Here is a 16858-nt window from a genome sequence, read left to right as displayed (position 1 = left end):
CCTAGGGTTTTAGGATTTCAACTATTTAGGATGAACACATGAAATAATGGGATCCAGTTTCTAACTTAGAATAAAATTAAGGTTTCTAAATTATGATCCAATTCTTAAAGTAATACTTGGTACTAGAACTAATGTGATTAAGTACTTGAAATAGAGTTATTAATAATTTTAACATGCTATTAATTTTTAGAGGGTTTAAGAATTAAAATAATTACTAGTTAGGGTTTCATTAGAATTCAGGGTTTCCTAATTATTGTTAGGTTTTAAAGTATTTAACTGGTTAACTTAAGAATGTTTAAGTAAATAATTGTTGAGCTATCAAAATGATATTGGCTTTTACTATTTTCTTGAGTTATTACTATTTAAAGAAAATAAAAATAGTAATTTGCAAATTAGGGTTTATGGATTGCCACTAATAATTAAATTAATGCAAACATGGTAAATAAAATTAATCTTAACATTTTACTTAGTTACTCGAATAGTTAAAATTTAAGTTTGGAACTTAATTATTTATTGAATTCAATTTGCATTTTAAATAAATGGAAAGGCATAATTAAAGAAGATTAAAAATAAGTGAATTTTTATTTTGACACACATTTTTGTTTTATATTTTATTTGAATAGAGTTTATTTTTCTGAGCATTTTGATATATTATTCATATTTTTCTGAGTTAAAATAAATTTTATATGGTTTTACAAAGTTTCAGTAATTTACTGGTTTTTGAATTAAATGGAAAATACTATTTGTACCGATTCAGATTTAGCCGCAGAGACAGACATGTGGGCCTGTTGACTGAGTCAATTGCCACGCGGGCAACGACCAGTCAACAGAGCTGAGGTGGCGATGCCACGTCAACCTCGCCGGAGAGAACGCCGGTGACGCTCCGGCGAGCGACGGAACGACTGTTAGAGACGTCCAGGGACATCCTAACTAGGTGCGTTCGAACTAGTACTCGATGCTGAGCAAACGAGCGTGAACGCCACCACCCAATGGTCACCGGAGCATCGCCGGTGAACACGTCTGCGGCGGCGGCCTCCGGCCAACTATCGATTGCGAGCTACAGACGGATCTAGGAAGCGAAACTATGCTCTACAGACGCGCAAGCTCACCGTGAGGTTGATGGTGTGGTCGGCGACGACGATGGCTGCCGGAGTTGATCGGAAAATCACCGATTCCGGCGAGGTACTGAGAAAGGGATTCTTCAAATTCGCCCTGCATCTTGCTCCCCTTGATGATTGCTTGCACCCAGAGGCTCCTCTCGACGATGCGCTTCTCCACGACCAAACGGCAGCCTCCGGGGTGACTCCAGTCGACGGCACCGTGGTGGTCACCGGCGACCGAGAGAGAAAGAACACGAGGAATTGAGGGCGTCTCGAGAGAGATTGGATGGGCGGTGATGAACAAGGACTACACGGTGACGCTCTCCACCTATTTATAGGCCAAGGGAAGCCTCGAGGACTCGACACGACGACGGCGACGGTGAAGAGGTGGCGGTCTCTGGAGACTTTGATTCGGCGAAGATCTTTTCGCCCGTGGATAGGCTCGGACGCGAGAGATATAGGGAGGAGTTCTGGAAGCTTCTACGCGTCCGGGACGTCCTTATCGTCGACGAGGATCGTGGCCTACTGGCTCAAGCTCGCTATCAACGCCGGGGAAGACGACGGTCGCGTTTTTCCTCTCGCACGATTCTTAAGGCAGGCGAAACGGTAAGTGGCTTTGGGCTGAGCTGATGCTGGGCTTGGTTGATGGGCTGCGTTGTTGGGCTCGGCCGAACAGGTAAGCCAGGTAAGTCCCTCTTTCTCCTCTTTTCTTTTCCATTTTCTTTTCTGTTTTTATTACCTGATTTCTATTTGTTATTTATATTCAAATTTGAATTCTGTTTTGTTTTGCAGGTTCTAGAATATTTGAATATCAAAACAATTTGATAATCATGCTTACTGTATAATGTTGTTGTTTAAACAAACATTTAGTATTTGATTAAATTTGTGTTGTTTGGAGGCACAAGTTAAAAATGCAAATAGATATGAATTTTAGGGTTCAACTCAATTACCTTTTAAATTTAGGAATCAATTCTGTTTTAAAAGATCTGAAATTGAGAACATGTGAATGGTGAACATATTCTATTTTTCAAGTGCTTAACCATATTGATTATTCACATATTATTTAAGTATGACTAGGGTTTAACAAATGGGAAGGAAAATGGAATTGCTTTATGATTTCATGTGGAAAATTACTTCTAAGGGTTTAAGAAAATGGTTTGATGAACTCTATCTTTAATAATCTTGCTTAGCAATTCTGGCTTGGCTTACTTGAAATATATCCTAAGCTCATCATGGTTAATTTAACTACTTATATGAATACTATTTTATTTGGTTCACTTAGGCCAAGTATTTGAATAACAAAGTAGAATAGGGTATTGGTTTCATTCTATTCACCAAATGACATTTAGGCCTAAGTACATATGGCTTAGTTTATACTTGTGATCCATGATGCACAAGTTAGGACATATTATTTTATGTGGATTGAATCCTATGTGAAAAGGTTTAGGGTTTTGGTAATGCTCACTAGTTGAAGTATAAATGGGCATGAGGCATGGCAGGATTCTTTTCATGATCCCAAGTGATACTTGGATTCAAATGTGGTCTAGGGTTTTAGTTGGAATTACCCATGTGATACACAAGCTAGAATTGGTTATAAGCTTAAGCTTTGATTATGTTTTATTGGCTAGCTAGGGTTACTCCTCCATACAAGGCATGAGGATTGGTTTGGGGTTAACTACTAGTGATATACTTATTATTTTATGTGATAGATAAGATCTAGTGATCACATGATTTAACTTATCATCTATATCTACAAGTTATGATCATGCATTAGACAAGATCCACTCATTCCTCACTAATCCCTCCTTATTATTCCTCTCATCACACTCATCCTATATTCTTAGGGTTTATAATTAATACTAAGTTGTGATGATTATGGAATTGGTTTTCTAAGGTATTGTTATTGGAATAGGGTTCTCACCTCCAAGATTAAATATTGACTTGAACAACTAAGATTAGTACTACTCTAGTATTCTTGTATGAACATGGCTATGATTAGTATTATAACTTCTCTCACTTCTCAATGTCTTGGAATATCCTAAGGTCCTACTCAAGAGATGATGATATGATCCTCTAAATATATGGTTTGCCTAGGAATACTACCTTGGTATCTTATGTAGCTTGTTCTTCTGAAATTCTGATAAACCTGCATCTTGTGGTATGCCTCCACCTCCTAGCTTCTTCATCTTGATCCTAGCTAATTAACATGGAAGGTCTCAAGTGTTTGGTTTCCTTGTAGCATGGTACAAGATGTCCAAATGGATGAAGGGTGTGGCTCTATTTATAGGCTTGGGCAAGCTCTAGTATCATGACACATAGGTGGTGACTCTTGTGTTGGTTTGATGAGTAAGGTGCTTGGTTGTCATGCCCTCATCCATAGCAATCCTTTGAGCATGAGGTGGCAAAGCTTGGGATGCAAGTCATGTAGATATTTTCATCCTATGTGGCAAGATCATTATCCTCTCATATGGTTTATTTTTGGATAGCCAAGTGGCATTTGCTACTAAATATCTTGTGGATGGTTTTATTATTGTGGATGAGTCATCATACCATGTATGATTGGATTTATGTTATAATATTATTCAAAAGGTCAAGTTTGAGGGTTATTTCTCCATTTTGGATAGTTGGTGTTTGATTTCACCAAGGCATTATCATATGAGTTTCAAAATACTCATAGTTAGTTTTATTCAAATAGTTTGAACTATAATTTGTAATGTAAATGGATTTAGTTTTAGGATATTCCATGTATTTAATAAGTTATGATTTAAATAAGAATGTGTGGCTTTTATGCACTTTAGACCCTGTGGTTTACCTTATTTATAAGTGAATTAAATTACACACAAAGGTAGTTGCTAACTTTTAAGTGTTAATAAGTTAGGGTTTGATTCTTAAAGAATGTGTTGTTGTAAATCTAATTCCATTTGATCTATTCCATAGATCACAATCATCTCTACCCAAACAAGGTTTTAGCAAAGATCACAGTGAAGTTTATAGCGCTTGACTTGATGATCTACTTCAATTCCAGCAAGTCAAGTGAAACTTCGATTCATCGTGGTAAGTTTTATTTGAAGCGCGAAAATTCCCCGGATTTTCTATGCATGAATGCAATGCACACTTTGGTGTTCTCTCATTTTATTGCCTCTAAACCTGGGATATTACAGGCGACCACCTCCTCTTCCTCCACCACCACCTTCTCTTCCTCCACCACCACCTCCTCTTCCTCCACCACCTCCTCCACCACCACCACCTCCATCACCACCACCACCACCACCACCACCACCTCCTCCTCCTCCGGCGGCTGTCCTCCTCCTTCACCCACCCACCCACCCACCTCCGGCTACCTTCCAGCGAATTTTTTTAAAAAAATAAAAAAAAATTGGCGGCCCCAGATCTAGATCTAGATCTAGATCTGGCCGCCATTATTTTTGAATTTCAAAAAAAAATTCTGTGGCGCACCAACGCCGGTGCGCCACAGAATCTGTGGCGCACCACCGCTGGTGCGCCACAGAAATAAGACTTTCTGTGGCGCATGGGCCGGTGCGCCACAGAAACCTTATTTTTGTGGCGAGAATTCTGTGGCGCACCGCCCATGCGCCACAGAATCGTTTTTTGGTGCGCCACTGATGAGCCTTTTCCTACTAGTGGTGTATTTGTGTAAACATGTAGGATGGTGTGGCTCCTAGATCAAGAGTATGACAGGGATCACCGAGCTTTTCATATGACGGAGAGGACAACGGATCTTCACCCTTTGAAGATTCGTTACCATGGCATAGTGGATATACCGTATGACGAGAGGTACACGGAGTTCATCGAGCCTACCGGTCTTCTCCCATTCATATCGCTTGTAAGCCGTGGGGGGCCGAACATGAACGCGCAACACTCACCGCCCTTGTCGACCGGTGGAGGCCGGAGACGCACACCTTTGATACGTCTCCGACGTATCGATAATTCCTTATGTTCCATGCCACATTATTGATGATATCTACATGTTTTATGCATACTTTATGTCATATTTATGCATTTTCCGGCACTAACCTATTAACGAGATGCCGAAGAGCCGATTCGTTGTTTTCTGCTGTTTTTGGTTTCAGAAATCCTAGTAAGGAAATATTCTCGGAATTGGACGAAATCAACGCCCAGGGGCCTATTTTTGCACGAAGCTTCCAGAAGACCGAAGGAGTCACGAAGTGGGGCCACGAGGTGGCGACACAGCAGGGCGGCGCGGCTTGGCCCTTGGCCGCGCCGGCCTAGCGTGTGGGGCCCTCGTGTGGCCCCCTGGCCTGCCCTTCCGCCTAAATATAGTCTTCGTCGCGAAACCCCCATTACTGAGAGCCACGATACGAAAAACCTTCCAGAGACGCCGCCGCCGCCAATCCCATCTCGGGGGATTCAGGAGATCGCCTCCGGCACCCTGCCGGAGAGAGGAATCATCTCCCGGAGGACTCTTCACCGCCATGGTCGCCTCCGGAGTGATGAGTGAGTAGTTCACCCCTGGACTATGGGTCCATAGCAGTAGCTAGATGGTTGTCTTCTCCTTATTGTGCTTCATTGTCGGATCTTGTGAGCTGCCTAACATGATCAAGATCATCTATCTGTAATGCTATATGTTGTGTTTGTCGGGATCCGATGGATAGAGAATACTATGTTATGTTGATTATCAATCTATTACCTATGTGTTGTTTATGATCTTGCATGCTCTCCGTTATTAGTAGAGGCTCTGGCCAAGTTTTTGCTCTTAACTCCAAGAGGGAGTATTTATGCTCGATAGTGGGTTCATGCCTCCATTAAATGCTGGGACGGTGACGAAAGTTCTAAGGTTGTGGATGTCTTGTTGCCACTAGGGATAAAACATTGATGCTATGTCTAAGGATGTAGTTATTGATTACATTACGCACCATACTTAATGCAATTGTCTCGTTGTTTGCAACTTAATGCTGGAAGGGGTTCGGATGATAACTCTGAAGGTGGACTTTTTAGGCATAGATGCATGCTTGGATAGCGGTCTATGTACTTTGTCGTAATGCCCAATTAAATCTCACAATACTCATCATATCATGTATGTGCATGGTCATGCCCTCTCTATTTGTCAATTGCCCGATTGTAATTTGTTCACCCAACATGCTATTTATCTTATGGGAGAGACACCTCTAGTGAACTATGGACCCGGTCCATTCTTTTACATTAAATGCAATCTACTGCAATACTTGTTCTCATTGTTTTACGCAAACAATCATCATCCACACTATACATCTAATCCTTTGTTACATCAAGCCGGTGAGATTGACAACCTCATCTGTTTCGTTGGGGCAAAGTACTTTGGTTGTGTTGTGCGGGTTCAACGTTGGCGCCGGAATCCCTGGTGTTGCGCCGCACTACATCTCGCCGCCATCAACCTTCAACGTGCTTCTTGGCTCCTCCTGGTTCGATAAACCTTGGTTTCTTTACGAGGGAAAACTTGCTACTGTGTGCAACATACCTTCCTCTTGGGGTTCCCAACGAACGTGTGTGTTACACGCCATCAAGCTCTTTTTACGGCGCCGTTGCGTGGGAGATCAAGACACGCTGCAAGGGAGTCTCCACAATCCAATCTCTTTACTTTGTTTTTGTCTTGCTTTATTTTATTTACTACTTTGTTTGCTGCACTAAATCAAAACACAAAAAAATTAGTTGCTAACTTTACTTTATTTACTGTCTTGTTCTCTATATCAAAAACACAAAAAAATTAGTTACTTGCATTTATTTTATCTAGTTTGCTTTATTTACTACTGCTAAAATGAGTAATCCTGAAGTTGAAGTTCGTTCGTTTAAGCAACAAGGGGGAGAATGTTTAAAAGATGCTTGGTATAGAATTAGTGATGCCCATAATAGGTGCACTAAGAAACACTCCACCACTATCCTACTCAGAAATTTTTATGTTGGTATCTCTAGCTGGAATAGGTATGTTCTTGATTGTCTCGCAGGAGGTAACTTCCTAGGCGCTCATGCTTTAGAAGCTAGTTGCATTATTGAGAGTTTATTTGGAATACCACCTGTTAATGAAGTTAAAATTGAAACCTCTCTTGAAGATATTATGAAAAAATTGGAAACCATAGAGAAAATTTTTCCAAGTGTTGAAACTAAATTGGAAATGTTACTTGATAAAATTGATGAACTTGATAAATCCTTAGGAGGAATTGATGAAAGAATTAGTGTCCTAGGAACTTGTGTTGTCCATGATAATCAAATCAATAGGATTGGCGAACTTGAAAAAGCTATGGGAACTTTGGGTTCAACATTTTCTTCTCTTAAGTTTAAGGAGAAAGCTTATGTGGGTAAGGAGCAAAAGTTTATGTATGTTTCTAAAGTGCCTAAACCAAAAAAATATTATTATAGGCCTAAAATTGACAAAGCCCTTAGTACCACTACAGATGGGGGAGCTTATGATATCGATGCTCCATCTCTTGATAACACTTGATACACACTTTCTGCGCCTAGCCGAAGGCGTTAAAGAAAAGCGCTTATGGGAGACAACCCATGTTTTTACTACAGTACTTTTATTTTATATTTGAGTCTTGGAAGTTGTTTACTACTGTAGCAACCTCTCCTTATCTTAGTTTTATGCATTTTTGTGCCAAGTAAAGTCTTTGATAGTAAGGTTCATACTAGATTTGGATTACTGCGCAGTAACAGATTTCTTTTCTGTCACGAATTTTGACCTGCCTCTGTGTAGGTTACTCAGAAAAATATGCCAATTTACATGCGTGATCCTCAGATATGTACGCAACTTTCATTCAATTTGGGCATTTTCATTTGAGCAAGTCTGGTGCCACTTTAAAATTCGTCTTTACGAACTGTTCTGTTTTGACAGATTCTGCCTTTTATTTCGCATTGCCTCTTTTGCTATGTTGGATAAATTTCTTTGATCCATTAATGTCCAGTAGCTTTATGCAATGTCCAGAAGTGTTAAGAATGATTATGTCACCTCTGAACATATAAATTTTTATTGTGCACTAACCCTCTAATGAGTTGTTTCGAGTTTGGTGTGGGGGAAGTTTTCAAGGATCAAGAGAGGGAGATGATACAATATGATCAAGGAGAGTGAAAGCTCTAAGATTGGGGATGCCCCGGTGGTTCACCCCTGCATATTTTAAGAAGACTCTTCATCGACAACATTATCAGGTTCCTCCCCTGAAACTATATTTTTATTCCATCACATTTTATGTACTTTACTTGGAGCGTCTGTTTGTTTTTGTTTTTGTTTTTGTTTTTGTTTGAATAAAATGGATCCTAGCATTCATTCTGTGGGAGAGAGACACGCTCCGCTGTTGCATATGAACAAATATGTCCTTAGGCTTTACTCATAGTATTCATGGCGAAGGTTGAATCTTCTTCGTTAAATTGTTATATGGTTGGAATCGGGAAATGCTACATGTAGTAATTCTAAAATGTCTTGAATAATTTGATACTTGGCAATTGTTGTGCTCATGTTTAAGCTCTTGCATCATATACTTTGCACTTATTAATGAAGAAATACATAGAGCTTGCTAAAATTTGGTTTGCATATTTGGTTTCTCTAAAGTCTAGATAATTTCTAGTATTGAGTTTTGAACAACAAGGAAGACGGTGTAGTTGTCTTATAATGTTTACAATATGTCTTTTATGTGAGTTTTGCTGCACCGGTTCATCCTTGTGTTTGTTTCAAATAACCTTGCTAGCCTAAACCTTGTATCGAGAGGGAATACTTCTCATGCATCGAAAATCCTTGAGCCAACCACTATGCCATTTGTGTCCACCATACCTACCTACTACATGGTATTTCTCCGCCATTCCAAAGTAAATTGCTTGAGTGCTACCTTTAAAATTTCCATCATTCGCCTTTGCAATATATAGCTCATGGGACAAAATAGCCTTAAAAACTATTGTGGTATTGAATATGTACTTATGCACTTTATCTCTTATTAAGTTGCTTGTTGTGCAATAACCATGTTCCTGGGGACGCCATCAACTACTCTTTGTTGAATATCATGTGAGTTGCTATGCATGTCCGTCTTGTCTGAAGTAAGGGAGATTTACCACTCATTTAAATGGTTAGAGCATGCATATTGTTAGAGAAGAACATTGGGCCGCTAACTAAAGCCATGAATCATGGTGGAAGTTTCGAGTTTTGGACATATATCCTCAATCTCATATGAGAACATTAATTGTTGCTACATGCTTATGCATTAAAGAGGAGTCCATTATCTGTTGTCTATGTTGTCCCGGTATGGATGTCTAAGTTGAGAATAATCAAAAGCGAGAAATCCAATGCGAACTTTCTCCTTAGACCTTTGTACGAGCGGCATAGAGGTACCCCTTTGTGACACTTGGTTAAAACATGTGTATTGCGATGATAATCCTGGTGATCCAAGCTAATTAGGACAAGGTGCGGGCACTATTAGTATACTATGCATGAGGCTTGCAACTTGTAAGATATAATTTACATGATACATATGCTTTATTACTACCGTTGACAAAATTGTTTCATGTTTTCAAAACCAAAGCTCTAGCACAAATATAGCAATCGATGGTTTCCTCTTTGAAGGACCTTTCTTTTACTTTTATGTTGAGTCAGTTCACCTATTTCTCTCCACCTCAAGAAGCAAACACTTGTGTGAACTGTGCCTTGATCCCCACATACTTGCATATTGCACTTGTTATATTACTTTACATTGACAATATCCATGAGATATACATGTTATAAGTTGAAAGCAACCGCTGAAACTTAATCTTCCTTTGTGTTGCTTCAATACCTTTACTTTGATTTATTGCTTTATGAGTTAACTCTTATGCAAGACTTATTGATGCTTGTCTTGAAGTACTATTCATGAAAAGTCTTTGCTTTATGATTCAGTTGTTTACTCATGTCATTACCATTGTTTTGATCGCTGCATTCATTACATATGCTTACAATAGTATGATCATGGTTATGATGGCATGTCACTCCAGAAATTATCTTTGTTATCGTTTACTCGCTCGGGACGAGCGAGAACTAAGCTTGGGGATGTTGATACGTCTCCGACGTATCGATAATTTCTTATGTTCCATGCCACATTATTGATGATATCTACATGTTTTATACACATTATATGTCGTATTTATGCATTTTCCGGCACTAACCTATTAACGAGATGCCGAAGAGCCGATTCTTTGTTTTCTGCTGTTTTTGGTTTCGAAATCCTAGTAAGGAAATATTCTCGGAATTGGACGAAATCAACGCCCAGGGGCCTATTTTTGCACGAAGCTTCCAGAAGATCGAGGGGGAAAGGAAGTGGGGCCACGAGGCGCCGACACCACAGGGCGGCGCGGCCTGGCCCCTGGCCGCGCGGCCCTGGTGTGTGGGCCCCTCGTGACGCCCCTTTACCTGCCCTTCCGCCTACAAATAGCCTTCATCGCGAAACCCCCAGTACCGAGAGCCACGATACGGAAAACCTTCCAGAGCCACCGCCGCCGCCAATCCCATCTCGGGGGATTCAGGAGATCGCCTCCGGCACCCTGCCGGAGAGGGGAATCATCTCCCGGAGGACTCTTTACCGCCATGGTCGCCTCCGGAGTGATGAGTGAGTAGTTCACCCCTGGACTATGGGTCCATAGCAGTAGCTAGATGGTTGTCTTCTCCTTATGTGCTTCATTGTCGGATCTTGTGAGCTGCCTAACATGATCAAGATCATCTATCCGTAATTCTATATGTTGTGTTTGTCGGGATCCGATGGATAGAGAATATTATGTTATGTTGATTATCAATCTATTACCTATGTGTTGTTTATGATCTTGCATGCTCTCCGTTATTAGTAGAGGCTCGGCCAAGTTTTTGCTCTTAACTCCAAGAGGGAGTATTTATGCTCGATAGTGGGTTCATGACTCCATTAAATCGGGACGATGTGATGAAAGTTCTAAGGTTGTGGATGTCTTGTTGCCACTAGGGATAAAACATGATGCTATGTCTAAGGATGTAGTTATTGATTACATTACGCACCATACTTAATGCAATTGTCTGTTGTTTGCAACTTAATACTGGAAGGGGTTCTGATGATAACCTGAAGGTGGACCTTTTAGGCATAGATGCATGCTGGATAGCGGTCTATGTACTTTGTTGTAATGCCCAATTAAATCTCACAATACTCATCATATCATGTATGTGCATGGTCATGCCCTCTCTATTTGTCAATTGCCTGACTGTAATTTGTTCACCCAACATGCTATTTATCTTAGGGATTTCTATTTTCGTGCCCTCAGGTCCTTAGTTGTACTCAGTTTTCCCCAGCTCCTTAGTTTTTCCTCAGTTTTCCCCAAGCCCTTGTCTGAAACCCGCGGAAGCGGCTCGGACGGCGGGATTCCCGTTTAGTTGACGTTCCGTCACGTGTGGGGCCGCGTCTTGTGGGGCCGAGTCGTGTGGGCCCGCGTCGCGTGGGGCTGGTAGAAAGGGACCGCGTGGGACAGGACGAGAAGCGTTTGGTTGCACGTGAGCAGGAGCTGGGTTCTGTCTCTCTCGGCTCCAAATTGGCATTATTAAGTACACCTTTTTCCCCTCTTTCTCTGTGTCCTTTTCACCAAATTAGTATAAAATCTAGAGAAGCTTGCATTTCTGACTTTCTTCAATTATTTGTGCCTTTTGGCCCTCGTTGTTTGCCCAATATGGCAGCAAATCTAGTACTCCCTCCGGTCCATATGTATGTAGTTAAATCTAGAAGCAAATCTCCAGGATAATGTACGATAAATTCACAGTCATAGTAAATCAAGAAAACTAAGTACGGCCAACAAAATATAGTAGACTAGGGATAGATAATCCCTAGATAATAATAATATGGATAGATAATAGGCTGCATACACAGCAGCCAACATAGTAACAGGTTCTTCACAGCACCATCATACTAACATAACAACAAGGGATCCCTAGCTAACAACAAAGGGATCCCAACAACAAACTAGGAGGCAAAGCGGCGAGCGAGCACACGTCCGGGACTCCGCCTACCCCATCCGGCTCTCCCTCCACTTGTTGCTCTTGCTCCCCTTGGGAGCCTTGGGCTTGAGCGGAGGCATGCGCCGGCGGAGATCTCCACCCGCCGCAAGCTGCGGAGGTGCATGCCGAGCGCCCGTGCTTGGCGCGGAAGGAGTGGACGTTCACCGTCGTGCCGACCTTGGGGAAGGTGTTGCTGATGTTCTCGGCATGCGTGACGAGGCGAGTTGAAGTCCGTGGCGCCGAGTCTCCTGGTGCGAAGGGGCACCTGTACACCTCCTTGGCGAAGTAGGAGATGTGCCGGCCGACCTGCAGCCTCCGCAGGACCTCGGCGAGTCTTGACGTCCTCCTCCTCTTCGTCGCTGCCGACGTCGGCTGCCGTGACATCTGATCCATATCAAACGAAACTAGTGAATGAGTTGCAACGATGACTAACGTACATGATAACAAAGTTAAGAAAAACAGAGTCAGCCTCGGTTAGAGTGGACATGATTATATATCTACGGGGAAGGTGTAAGCGAACTAAAGCTCATGCACAACAGATTTGTACACGGCAATGGTTCGCTGAACCCCCCCCTGTAAAAATTTGTGCCCAACCATTCATCATAGGCAAAGAAACAGATTCTAGATCTGAACTAGATCTGAACTTGAACACATTCGAGATTATTTGCAAAATTAAACGGTTGATATCTTTTGATTAGTGCATAAAATAACTGATTGAGATCCCATGATTACTTGCATAAATTAACTGATTGAGATCCAATATTACTTGCATAAATTAACCGAACAGCCGAACCCCAAATCTTAAACGAAATCAAGAAGTGATCAAAACAAAATGGAATAAAATCGGCGCAAATATTAGCCCAATACTCATCCATCTACAGATCCATCTACACCAGCAAAAATAGGGTTCAAAAAGGAATGGGGAACAAAAAAGGAAGCAAACCGTAGTTACCTCGTTCCATGGGTCCTCCAGGGGAGGTGTCGTAGGGGTTCGGGGGCGGGACGTACGGCACGGGGTCGTAGGGGTCCCATCCCGCCGGGATCCGACCGCCACCGGCGGCAGCAGCCTCCGATGCACCGGCGACGGCGGCGGCGGCGGCGTCGTCCGTCGAGGGGACGGGGCCGAAGATGGAGGCGTCGTGCTTCGAGCCAACCTCGACGATGGGATTGGCATTCTCCTTGTCCATCTCTCCGGCGGAGGAAGAGGAAGAGGGAGAGGGAGAGGGTTTTTGCTTTGGAGAAGATGATGGGACGTGGGAGAGTTGGCGATGCGTGAGCGAGTGAGAGTGACAGAGACAGTGCGAGGAGGCGTCTATAAAGGCGAGGGGTGGTTAATGCGACCCACGTCCTACGCGTGCACAGGTGCACGTCTGCACGTCTTGGACTTACGCAACGCGACACGCGTCCACGATTGCACGTCTCGACTTCTCCACCGCGACCCGCGTCTACGCGTCAACAATTGCACGTGTCCTCGAGTCTAACCTGGAAATTTAGATATACTCAGGTATACCCTCGAGTCTTATACTAGCATTTTTTGTGTGCTCAATTTTCCCCTCGAGTGCTAATACTGGCTAGTGCAATATACTCAGTTTTACCCTCAAGTGGCTGGTCAACAGGGAGTCAACAAATGGGATTAACTAGTTAAATGAGTCATTTAATGTGCAAAAAAATCCTAAAAAGAGTGGCACTTACTCATGGAGTCTTTACCACAAATTGACACTTCTCAAATCATAGATAAATCAAGTTTTACCACAAATTGCCACTTCTCAAATCACCTAGTAGCTATGAAGGTGCATGGTTTTCCACAATAAGCCCTTCCCAAAACAGCTTCCCCCAAATCATACTTTGTCTAAATGAGGCCACAATTCTCACACTGATGTATATTGGTATTGCAAATAGTTTGAGGTAGGCCAAGATGGGTTTCATTGTACAAAACACGCATTTTCCATTTTTTAAATCTCATATTTGAATCCCTTAGTCTATTTACTACTCGGGTGCCCTTGGTTTCTTGATAGTACTAAGTTTTGCCCTCTCTCTTCACAAATTCTCGCAGACGTGCATCATCGCTCCGATTGGTCTAGCCCATGTCACGCGGATCGTGCCCACCGACCAGTTGATCGTATGATATAGGGAACGGGCGAGGATAACCCCTCTCTCTCTCTGTTGGCGGTTAATTAGCTTCCACCCTCTAAGTATGCTGAAGGGAGGTTTTCACGTATTATTTTTCACGCGCTAAAAATTATAAACTGTTTTAGGCGTTATTTTTCACGCAAAAAATGATAAACCATCACCGATTTGTTGTTACCATTACTTTTCACGCAAAAAAATGATAAACCATCACCGATTTGTTGTTGCCATTACTTTTCACGCAAAAAAAATGATAAACCATCAACAATTTGTTGTAGCCATTACTTTTCACGCAAAAAAATGATAAACCATCAACAATTTGTTGTAGCCATTACTTTTCACGCAAAAAAAATGATAAACCATCACCGATTTGTTGTTGCCATTACTTTTCACGCAAAAAATGATAAACCATCAACAATTTGTTGTAGCCATTACTTTTCACGCAAAAAATGATAAACCATCAACAATTTGTTGTTGCCATTACTTTTCACGCAAAAATATGATAAACCATCACCGATTTGTTGTTGCCATTACTTTTCACGCAAAAAATGATAAACCATCAACAATTTGTTGTAGCCATTACTTTTCACGCAAAAAATGATAAACCATCAACAATTTGTTGTAGCCATTACTTTTCACGCAAAAAATGATAAACCATCAACAATTTGTTGTTGCCATTACTTTTCACGCAAAAATATGATAAACCATCACCGATTTGTTGTTGCCATTACTTTTCACGCAAAAAATGATAAACCATCAACAATTTGTTGTAGCCATTACTTTTCACGCAGAAAAAACCTAATTTGTTACAAAAGCTGGTTTCGGTAAGACCTAACCAAGTTTGGCATACATGATGGCATACCTATAACAACAAGGAATATCTAAAAGGGAAAGTTTCGAGAAAATTTAGGGTGAAAATGATGCCATACATGATGCTTGTTTTTCCAGGTTTTGACCTGAAAATCAATTGGGTATTGTAAAGGGAAATAAAAGTTCGAAAAATGTAAAAACGAAACAATCTATCTATCTATGTATAGAAGATCAGCTGTATGAAATTTGAGGTTATTTAGAGAAGGTAGAAAAAATCACCTTGTTAGAAAAGTCTGGTTTCGACGAGACGAAACGGCATGCGCTTAAGCAAAGTGATTTTTTCGAACATCTCCAAATGACCCCAAATTTTCCATACATGATGCCATACGTGTAACAACAAGGAACCCTATCTAAAAAGTGTCAAAAAGTTTGCCCAACCGTATAGCTCTATCAAAAAGAACCTCACCATGGCGCTAGTATAATTTTGGGATAGTTACAAACTTTCGTTACCTAACCTTCAACATGAAACTTGTTTCAAATTCATTTTGGCCTACAAGAAACAAATCCCAACTTGATTCGAGCACCACAGCCTCCAAACGATGCCGATGCCGATATCGGCATGGTCGAAGCGGCTATGCTCGCCGCCACTTGCTAGGTCAACGTCGGGATGCACCCTCAATCCCGTCCCCTCATTCGATCAACGACACACCGGAGATACCGCCGAGGCCAATGCCGAACGTACATGCTGATGCCAATGCCGATCATGCATGCACGCCGCTGTGGGCACGGCCACGCCGACTTCCGCTATCGCTGGACGCCACGGACCGCCGCGAGGTCTTTCCCTTCGCCACCACACTCTCCTAGCACCCACCTATACACGCCGGAAAGGAGAGACACTAGTTTTCTCTACATTGCTCGCGTTCGTGTCCGACACGGTCATTCAAAGTTTTGAGGTGGTCGTCGATGTCGTCGACCATTTCTTCTCTTCTTTGCATGGTTAAACGCGTCTAGTTCATATCTATCTAATGCGTCTGGTCTCGCCTCATGCAGTTCTTTGTGGACGTCGATCTCATCTCGGCACCCCGCATGCCACCTCCTCCGTGCCATCGCTATAGAGCTCCGTTTAAAAATCTAATCCTACCCGTGTATTGCCCCTTGTATCGGCGTCATGGCCCCACTTGTCATTTGATATACCGAAGCCCCACTCGTTCGCGTTTTGGTCGGGGATACAGCGATGCTTACGGTCAAACAAAGATGGATGGTCCGACGTGTCTTTGCGGGCTCTACGTGGCCCCACTAGTCGGAAGATAACGGTCAACCGTCGGGCAACCGGCCATTACATCACGTGTGATGGTTTCAGACAAACGCTTGGGTAAAACTGAGGAAAAACTAAGGAGCTGGGGAAAACTGAGCACAACTAAGGACCCGAGGGCACGAAAATAGAAATCCCTTTATCTTATGGGAGAGACACCTCTAGTGAACTGTGGACCCCGGTCCATTCTTTTACATTAAATAAAATCTACTGCAATACTTGTTCTACTGTTTTCTGCAAACAATCATCATCCACACTATACATCTAATCCTTTGTTACAGCAAGCCGGTGAGATTGACAACCTCACTGTTTCGTTGGGGCAAAGTACTTTGGTTGTGTTGTGCAGGTTCCACGTTGGCGCCGGAATCCCTGGTGTTGCGCCGCACTACATCTCGCCGCCATCAACCTTCAACGTGCTTCTTGGCTCCTCATGGTTCGATAAACCTTGGTTTCTTTCTGAGGGAAAACTTGCTACTGTGTGCAACATACCTTCCTCTTGGGGTTCCCAACGAACGTGTGTGTTACACGCCATCA

Source organism: Lolium rigidum, chromosome 2, assembly GCF_022539505.1.
Source record: "Lolium rigidum isolate FL_2022 chromosome 2, APGP_CSIRO_Lrig_0.1, whole genome shotgun sequence".
Lineage (NCBI taxonomy): Eukaryota > Viridiplantae > Streptophyta > Magnoliopsida > Poales > Poaceae > Lolium > Lolium rigidum.
This window is presented reverse-complemented; position numbering follows the sequence as displayed.